This window comes from Phalaenopsis equestris, unplaced genomic scaffold (genome assembly GCF_001263595.1).
Source record: "Phalaenopsis equestris unplaced genomic scaffold, ASM126359v1 Scaffold199584, whole genome shotgun sequence".
Taxonomy (NCBI): domain Eukaryota; kingdom Viridiplantae; phylum Streptophyta; class Magnoliopsida; order Asparagales; family Orchidaceae; genus Phalaenopsis; species Phalaenopsis equestris.
In genome coordinates, this window is record NW_018219449.1 from 197,766 (window position 1) to 207,366 (window position 9,601).

The following is a 9,601-nucleotide window of genomic DNA, read 5'->3' on the forward strand; positions in this document are numbered from 1 at the left end:
AACCTTAACATCCTCGAAGCCCCATGCATTCTCCCGTGATTCGTCATGCTTTCCATCTAGATGTTGACTCAGCCCGCGGTTACAACTCCATCTCTTCATCTGACCCGATCCGAGCCGCTCGTTCTAAATACACGCAAATGCACGTCATCCTTTTATCATTCTAAATGAGCCCTAACATGAGAACCGTTCAAACTTTAATCTTAAGTTCTCTCTCAATATTTAACCAAATTGCATGGGGTTTGTTTACATAGCTTCATCAAAGTGAGGCAAACATATCTACACAACTAGGTGGACATAAATTGTTCATTCTCTTCATAAGAGACCAAACTGAAGCCAAAAATAGGAGTTTTTGAGCTATACCTTTGTTCAGTCCATTCAATGGGTTGAGAAGTTTCACATTAAGTCCACAAACCTCCTCCAAGCTTCACTTTGCACTGAGGCTGAACCCAAATGGTGAGTCGGGTTTGGTCTAAGATTATGGTAGAGGCCTCAGGAGAGAGGGGTTTAGATTGAGGAAATGATTTTAGGCTATGGGTAAGCTTTTGAAAGAGTCAATTTGGGGTTTTGTTGAGCTTGGTGAAATGGCCAAAAAGTTCCTGATTTTGAGCTTTAAATTTAGGGTTTCTCAATGGGGAAGAATGGCTAAAAAAGAATGGGATGAGCTTTCTATGAGTGCAATGAAAGTTTGGAATGATTTTGCCAGAGTTTCCCCAAGGTTGATGTGATTCTTCTCATTGGCTGTGAGAGGGTGGTGTATTTATAGGGCCAGCCATGGTGGCTAATTGGACAAGTCAAGGGATTCAAGGTGGCGCTTAGGTGGAGAGAAGACTGGGGCAAGTGTTTAAATTGAGTGAGCCACATTGGATGGGTGAAATTTAAAATTTTTTTACCATGGTGGTCTCCTTGGCGTTGGGTTTTCCAGTGGCTAAGGTGGCCAACCAGACCATGGGAGGTCACCATCTTGTTGAAAGAACTCAATAGTGAGGGAAGGTGAAGTGAATTGGTTTGTGTCATGTGTACATAGGTTGAATTTAAGTGGAATGGCTTTGAGCTACTTTTGGTCAACCCATGGGTTTGGTTCATGGGAGTGGGTTTGGGTCACTTCCAAGGTGACTTGGGCTGATGAGGATTAGCTTGATTAGTGTGATTAAGTCCCCATCATGTGGATTTAGATTAACTTTCAGTTTAAGTGTGTCATAGGTATGGTTAATCATTATTTAGGGTATCTTAAAAGCGGCTCCTCATTTTTCCATTTACGACACGGTGGCTCACATGTGGCTTGTACATGGCTTCCATGGCTTCCATGTGGCTTGGATGAAGCCACATGGCTTGTCCATGGCTCATGTATAACCTACATGGCTTACATCAAAGAATGAGGGGGGAATTCCAAGTGTAGAGCCAAATTTCATGAATTTCATATGGAGTTGATTATTCATGAAGTGTTTGGACTATGTAATGATTAAATTGATATGGGGGCTGAATTTTGTCATGTGGATTTGAGTTAGAGAAGATTTGGATATGGGCTTGGATTATGGGCATTTAAAATTATGCATGAAGGGGTTAATTTTGGACTTGAAGTTGGGCTTTAGAATTGTAGATGGGTTTGATGTAGTTTTTGGATTGATTAAGAGTTTAGAGAAATTTCAAATTTTTCATGGTGGGATATGGGACTTAAGCTTGATGAAATTAAATTTGGCATGTAGGTTCAATTTTGGTGAAGATTGGATTTAGGGTTAACTTGGGATGAATTTAGACAATTTTGAATTTGGGCATTGAATTGAGTGGGATTGGATTTAATTATGGCTTTTGGTAAATTTGAGGTGGATCTAGGAAATTCTGGTAGAAATTAGGGCATTTGGGTAATTTTGGTGGAAATTGGGTAATTTTGGTATTTTGGGTAATATTGGGGATTTTTGTCAATCTTGGAAAATTTTGGGGAAAATGGGTAATTTAGAGGGGTGGTGGAAAATTGGGTATTTGGACAATTTTAGACTTTTTTTTTAGAATTTAGGAGTATTTTGACTGGTTTTGGCAAATTTTGAAATTAGGGTAGATTTGGGGTTGACTTTGGGTGGATTTAGGTATATTAGGGTTATGGTGCGTGAATGGGGTGTAAAGTGGTGAGAAAGAGCATCCTTAAGTTTTGGTGGAGTGAAGTGATGGATGTAGTGAACATGTAGAGTAGCGTATGTGAATTGTGTATAGGTTGTGCATGTGAATGTGTTTGTGGTGAGAGGTGAAAGCCCAAGCCATAAAGGGTTTCCTTAAGGCCTTATGATCTTATGAGAACTCATTTTTGAGTCTCCGTATGTTGGTTCTAGTCATCACAACTAAGAGCTGGGGACTTGGGACCACCCATCTAAGGCTTCAAAAAGAGTTATGAAGTATCTAAAATTTTTAGGTGGGTGGGTATCCTCACTAGTTTTCTAGGATAGCCAACAGGAAAGTCCTATGCTAGATCTAAGTTCTAGGAGAAATAACTTAGACCTCACCAAAAATGAGGTCAACAAAGGCTTATAAGGAGAGGAAGCTAGAGGATTTTGAAAAAAAGAAAGAAGAAGTCGACCGACTAGAGGAAGCAGACCATCGAGCATTGATGGGGTAGAAAGAGGAAAGGAATGGGAGGAGTGTCAAAGCATGTGTGAGGGGAGAATAGAGGAGGCATATATTAAGTGGAGAGGTTAATGGACAAAGAGACATGTCCGCTGGCCAACCAAAAATGAGTAGGATTCTCATGGACTGCCAGCAACATAGGTGCTCCTCGTAGTGGCAGGGGCTCCTCCAGAAAGAAGGGAGTGTGGGGTGCCTAGGTGTTGTTTGGGTGGTGCCAAGGTCCTATCTAAAGCTTCGGCACTACTTTGAGTGGTGTCAAGTTGCCACCTTAGGTGGCACCAAAGTACAAACAACACCTTCTCTCTTGTCTGATTGGGGGGAGAGCTTCTCTCTTGTCTGATTGGGGGGAGAGCTTAGAGCTTGCATTGACTTAATGTTTGGTTCATTTAGATCAGCAAGCTTAGGAGAACACAATGACAAGATTGATATTAGACAAATTAGGCCACATATCAAAAAATTGAGGTCAAAGTGTGTGCCTAGGAGAAAGAAAATTGAGATTTTTTATGAAACTTCAAATAAGCTTCAAACTAGTCAATTTTAATGTTTAAATCTCAATTTGACTATATTCTGAGTTTAGATTTAATTTGAGTTCATTTTGAGGGCAGAATTGTAATTTTCATACAAATAATCCTAATTATCATTGTCTGATAAGCCACAAAAATGATTCCAATCTAGGAACAAAAGAACTCATTTGGAATGTTTCAACAATCTAGAAGGATTCACTAAGTTCATTCTTTAAAGCACTTTAATAAAAAAAAAATATGTGAGACCAACTTTCGTGTATTTTCATTCATGAAAACTCGTCACACAAAATTTCGCGTATGTTTGATAGAGATCAATACTTAGCACATGTTATTCATAAAGTAACAATGAACCAAATGTAGCTCATAAGAGATTATTATGGACAACTAGTGAGGGCGGAGATGAAGTTTTCCGGGATTCTTTCTTGGAGACATCTTATTTGATTTTTTAGATTCTTTCTATTTATTCCTCTCTCGTCATTGATTGCTCTTTATTATGATGGGAGATTTCCTTAATCAACCATCTTTTAAAGAGGCCTTGGGGGTTAATATTTCCTCCACTCCATTGGTTGCTAATATTTGTTTGTTTCTTGTGGAATTTAAGGATAAACTGGTCAAAGGGGTGAATAATGGATTTATCGAGAAAGCAGCGAGGAAAATCGGGAAACCATCCTTATTCTATTGTGAAGAAGAAACTATGGCTCTTGTAGATCCTCTGAAATATACATTAGTCGGAAATTCACCTTTGCCAATCCAAGATTAAGGGTAATCCGGAAATTTTTTGCTGATCTAAAATTTATTGGTAGTTGGAGTGTAGGGCTGATAAATGGGAGGCATCTGATGATTTGATTGGAGAGAGAACTTTATTATACAATACTATTGGAGAGGAAAGTCTTACAAATGAAAAAGTTAACATGAAGATCCTTAAAATGTCTACTGATTTTAATCCAAATGAAGAACCTCCTATTGTTCCCTTTTGATTCAGATTTCCGGGTTTGAAACTTCTCCTCTTTAATATAGAAGTTCTTTACTCTTTAAGTGCTATCTTTGGTTATCCCATGAAAATAGACCAAGCAACTATTAATTGTTTGAGGCCCTCGGTTGCTACAATTGTGGTGGAAAGGGATGTTACTCTCCCTTTATGTGGAAAGGGATGTTACTCTCCCTTTTTTTATTTTTATAATAGATTAGATTTTAATGTGGGTGAATGATAAATGTAGAAACTAACTAAGCATAAAAATAAGAAAAGTAAATATTTAGTTCAAGTAAACTATATTAAGGATGAAAATAAAAAAAACATTTTTCATAGATAAAGATATTCAACAAAAGTGGGTAAAATATTTTGATAAACTTTTAAATAAAAATTTTGAAAACATAACCGACTTTAGTGAACTTAATATCATAAATAATAACAATTTTTTTTTATTTCTGTCATCACATTAGTAAAACAAAAGTTGAGGTGGTTTTAAAGAAAATATAGTGTAAAAAAGGAATAAAATATGATAATATTCCAATAGAAGTGTCAAAATATTTATGAGATCTGAGAATTTCTTAGCTAGCTAAACTTTTAAATATTACTTTGAAAACTAAAAAGATTTCTCATAAGTGGAGACTTAGTATATTAATTCTATTTTTAAAAATAAAGATGATGCACTAGATTGTGCAATAAGATATTATGTTATTGTGTCGTCCATTAAAATTATGGGAGAGGGTAATTGAATATATTTTGCGATGTGATAGAAAAATCATCAAAGTCAATTTGGATTCATTCCATTCAAGTTTGTTATGGATGTTCTTGCTAGACATTTACAGAAGAATGTGCCTTGAAATATATTTTTCACTTATTATTTTCTTCTTGTGGATATGACAAGAAAGAATTCATGAGAGACTTGAATTATACGGGTCAATTTTAGAGTCTAAAGGCTTTTGTTTGAGTAAATCTAAAATTGAATATACGGGCTATAATTTAAATAGTAGGAGATCTAATAGCGTGGTTGTCACTATGGGGGATAAAGTCATTAAAAGGAGTAAACATTTTAGATGTTTTGGGTCTATTGTTCAAAGTGATGATGATGATGATGTGGATGTGGATGTTATTACTAGAATTTAAGTTGGATGGTTGAAGTGCAAGAATCCATCTTACCTATTTTGTGATAGAAAAGTATTGCTTAGAATTTAAAGGAAAATTATGTAAGATGGTGTTGAGTGCAATGTTTTATGACCTAGAATGTTGGTTTGCAAAAGAGAAGCATAAAATTAAGTTAAGTATTGCTGAGATGAGAATGCTCGGGTGGATAAATGCTTCTTCACTTTGAGACAAAATGTGATACAAAAATATCCATGAAAGGGATGGAGTTGCTACAGTGGTAGACATGATTGAGAGTTGCCTTAGATGATTGGTCATCATAAATGTGGACTATCTGATGACCCACTTAAAAGAGTAGGTGTTTTAGATTTGATTTATGTTAAGAAAGGTAAAAGGTACACCTAGAAAGAATTGGGCATGTTGTATAAATAACAATCTTAATTTATTTAAATTAAATGAATATTTGACACTCTATAGGTGATAATGAAAAAAAAAAAAAAAAAAAAGTGATCCCATTTAGTAGGATAAAGGCATGTTGCCGTTGTTGTTGTTGTTGTATTATTGCTTGTCTTGTTTATTTATTGTAGTTATTATATTTTTTGAACTTGATAGGTGTTAATGAACTACTTGATTTTTACTTATTTTGCTTCAAGCAAATTTTTTAGACAACATAAGATTAAGAAATTACTTAATTTCTGAATGGTTAGCAGCTTTCAATTATTCCATCTGTAATCATTCTAAATTCCTCTAAACTGTAGGTTCATTTAAAGTTACAAGTTGTTATAGTATTATAACTAGATTCAAACTGTATTTTACTTGAAGAAAAAAAAAATTCAGGGTATTTATAAAATGGCAGGAACTATTTAAAACTGTGAAGATTTAATATAGCTTTCCCTTGTCAGAAAGATATATTTTATAAATCCCATAACAAAGCACATGTATGCTTCTCATTTTCTCTACACTAAAATCAAACTTTATAGCAAATAAGCATGCTAGATGTACAGATCATACAATTAGAGCAACAGATCAACAGAATGCAGCACAACACCACTAGCATTAGCAACAGTATCATCATCAAATAATTTTTGTTCAAAAATTTGAACAGGTTGATAAATGTAATACTATTCAAACATTTCGAAGTCAAAGTTTGGATTAGCTCACCATTTAGTCTTCAAAAAATTTATATCTAGACTTTTAATCAAAGACATTAAACTTAAAAAACATAATGAAAGCTACATTTTATGATAATTGGGATAGCAACACCACAGGTTATGGAACGAGTCTTGAGCTGAGTTTTCAGTTGTGGAAAATTCCTAGTATTTTTTATTGTTTTCAGCAATGCTTATCACCGCTAGATTCATATGGATGCCATAAGAAGCCATAATCATTAATATAGTTATAGTGTGTTGAAGGATTATGACACGAAGTACATGACAAGTGTTGATATGAATCATTATAGGCAACTCATACAGGTTATTTCACTCCAAATGTCATTATGTTTGATTATTTTAGGGCTTCATTTATATTTATTTTAATTATATCATCTGTATTTATTTATAAATAATTTAAAATTTCAATTCCGGATGATCAAAAATGCAAATATAAATTTTAATTGTAGGTGAAAATTTGGATTCACTTTCAGATTTTGAAAGTGATTATGATGAGGAATTTGAGCCAGCAATTGTTCTATACGTGTTGATGATTACAACAAATGTTATTTGATCAAAGAACTATGTAAAACTTCAAGTTATCAAAATCAAGAGCAGTTGAGATACTTCAAGGTCATCCAACTCCTTGTTATGAAAACTACAAAATGGAACTTCAAGTTTTTCAAAAATGTGCATTTGATGAAAAGTAAAGATCTTATGGGACTCGAAAATTATTTGGAGACAATCTCACGTCATTTTTTAACATCATTGAAGACAATTTATCATGCACTTAGAAACTGACATAATTATTCCTTCATAATTTAAGATTAATTTTCCTCAGATCGAAAGTATAATTCAAAATATTATCTTTTTTAATATATATTGAATTTTATATATTTTTTCATCTGGTGATCTGAAGTATTGAAGTCTAAAGGCCTTCATTTAAGTAGAACTAAAACTGAATACATGGAATGTAATTTTAGTAGTAGTAACTCTAGTGACAGAAGTGTAACTTTGGATGATCAAATTATTAAAAGGTGTGAACAATTTAGATATCTCGGGTTTGTTGTTCAATGCGATGGTGGTATAGATGGGGATGTTAAAAGTAGAATTCAAGTTGGTTGGTTGAAATGGAGGAATGCTTCGGGCCTTTTGTGTGATGGAAAAGTACCGCTTAGACTGAAAGGAAAATTTTATAAGACGATGGTGGGACCTGCAATGCTCTATGGCGTTGAATGTTGGCCTTTAAAAGAGAAGCACAATACTAAGTTAAGTGTTGCCAAGATGAGAACAATTAGGTGGATGAGTGGCTTTACACTAGGGGCAAAATGTAAAATGATTATGTCCGTGATAGGGTTGGTGTAGCTCCCGTGACGGAAAAAATTTGAGAAAGTCGCCTTAGATGGATTGGTCACATTAAGCGTCGACCATCTGATGATTTGATTAGGAGAGTAGATGTTTTAGATTCAACTTATGTTAAGAAAGGCAGAGGTAGACCTTGGAAGACTTGGGCTTATTGTATAAAAAAATGATCTTAATTTATTAGAATTAAATGAAAATATGACACTAAATAGGACACAATAGAGAAAAAGGATTCATGTAGCCGACCCCACATAGTAGGATTAAGGCTTTGTTGTTGCTGTTGTTGCTGTTGTTGTTGTTGTTGTTGTAGATTTCAAGTATGATTCTTTACTCATAAGTTATATGAATAGGATTGTGTTTGTACAATTGATTGAACGCATATAATTACATTTATATCTATGAAAGAGTAAAGTATACATCGAACAATACATAAGAAGCTAATTCAAAATATAATATGTGCATATGCATTTGATATGATATTTACTTAGGTATCATCTTGTTGGGAAGAACAATAAATAATACTAAAACATTTTTAGAATGTGAATTAAATTTCTTATGTCATAATACTAATTTTATTTTTATCAAGCAATTTTTAAATCACAGAATGAAAAGTTTGATTTTAGTAAGCTATATATATATATTCAGATGGTGAGAATAAAACAAAAATTACCTAGTTAATTCAAGATATGCCAACATGCCAGCTTTCTTATCACCATACAAAGGATTAAAATATCACCTACATAATTATCAATAGGGCACTCAACCTCAAATGGAAGAAGTCTTCAACTATATTCATTCTTTTTCAATAAACATTATTGACCGATGTTTTGAAATTCTCAAAGCAAGATTTTTAATTATTCACAAGGACATATTATAATTGTTTTTTTTTTACTCTATATAATTTTATAAGATCATATACTATAGAAAATAGATTATTTAAAATATATGAAAATGAGAATTTTATAATTGCTAAAGAAAGAACATCTACATCAACTCGTATATCACACAGTATCGTTAAGATTAAAGTTAATCTCGATTGTAGTAGATGGCTCTCACTCCTGATCAGGTTGCAAGAGCTTTTTGGAGTCACCCATATCATTGAGCTTACTCATTAACTGTCATTCATCAATTGTTTGGAGGATTAGATTTTCCAAGCATTATAACCATGCAAATGTTGGATTCTTATCATATTGATTGTGTAAAAACACATCTTTTTTATTCTTTATCTTATATTTCTATAAGAGCATAATTATTTTTGTTTAGATGCTTCAAATTATTTGTTATATTTTTTAAAATCATGCGTAAGACATCTTTAATGAAATATTAGAGTAGTTGAATTACAACATTTGAAAATTGAAGAAAGAAAATTGTTTTATAATTAATAATATACTTTTAAAAATATGGACAAATATTTATAAACGAATCCATAATATATATATATTTTTGTTTCTGCCTTCTGAAAATAAAAAATTAAAATGAATACCAAATATGTTTTCATTTAACGTTTAAAAAAACAAAAAAAAATTCCTAAAACAAAATAAAAACTAAAAAACAGAAAGTGACCTTTGAATATTTTTAAAAACAAGTTACTTTATTTTTTAAAATAAAAAATAAAACATGTGAAAATTATATTAAGCAAAATAAACAAAGATTTAAAAATCAAAGATAAAATATAAAATATAAATTAAAAAAAAAAAGAAAGAAAGTGATCGCAAATAGGGTCTAAGCAAATATCAAACCGTGAAAAGCTAACTTAAATTTCTTTACCTATATGCAGCCAACAAATGCTACCAGTGAGTTCCGTCGTTATCCCCTCCCAGCACATTCCCATTTATACAGAGAAAAATGATTATGCTCATCTAATCAAACGT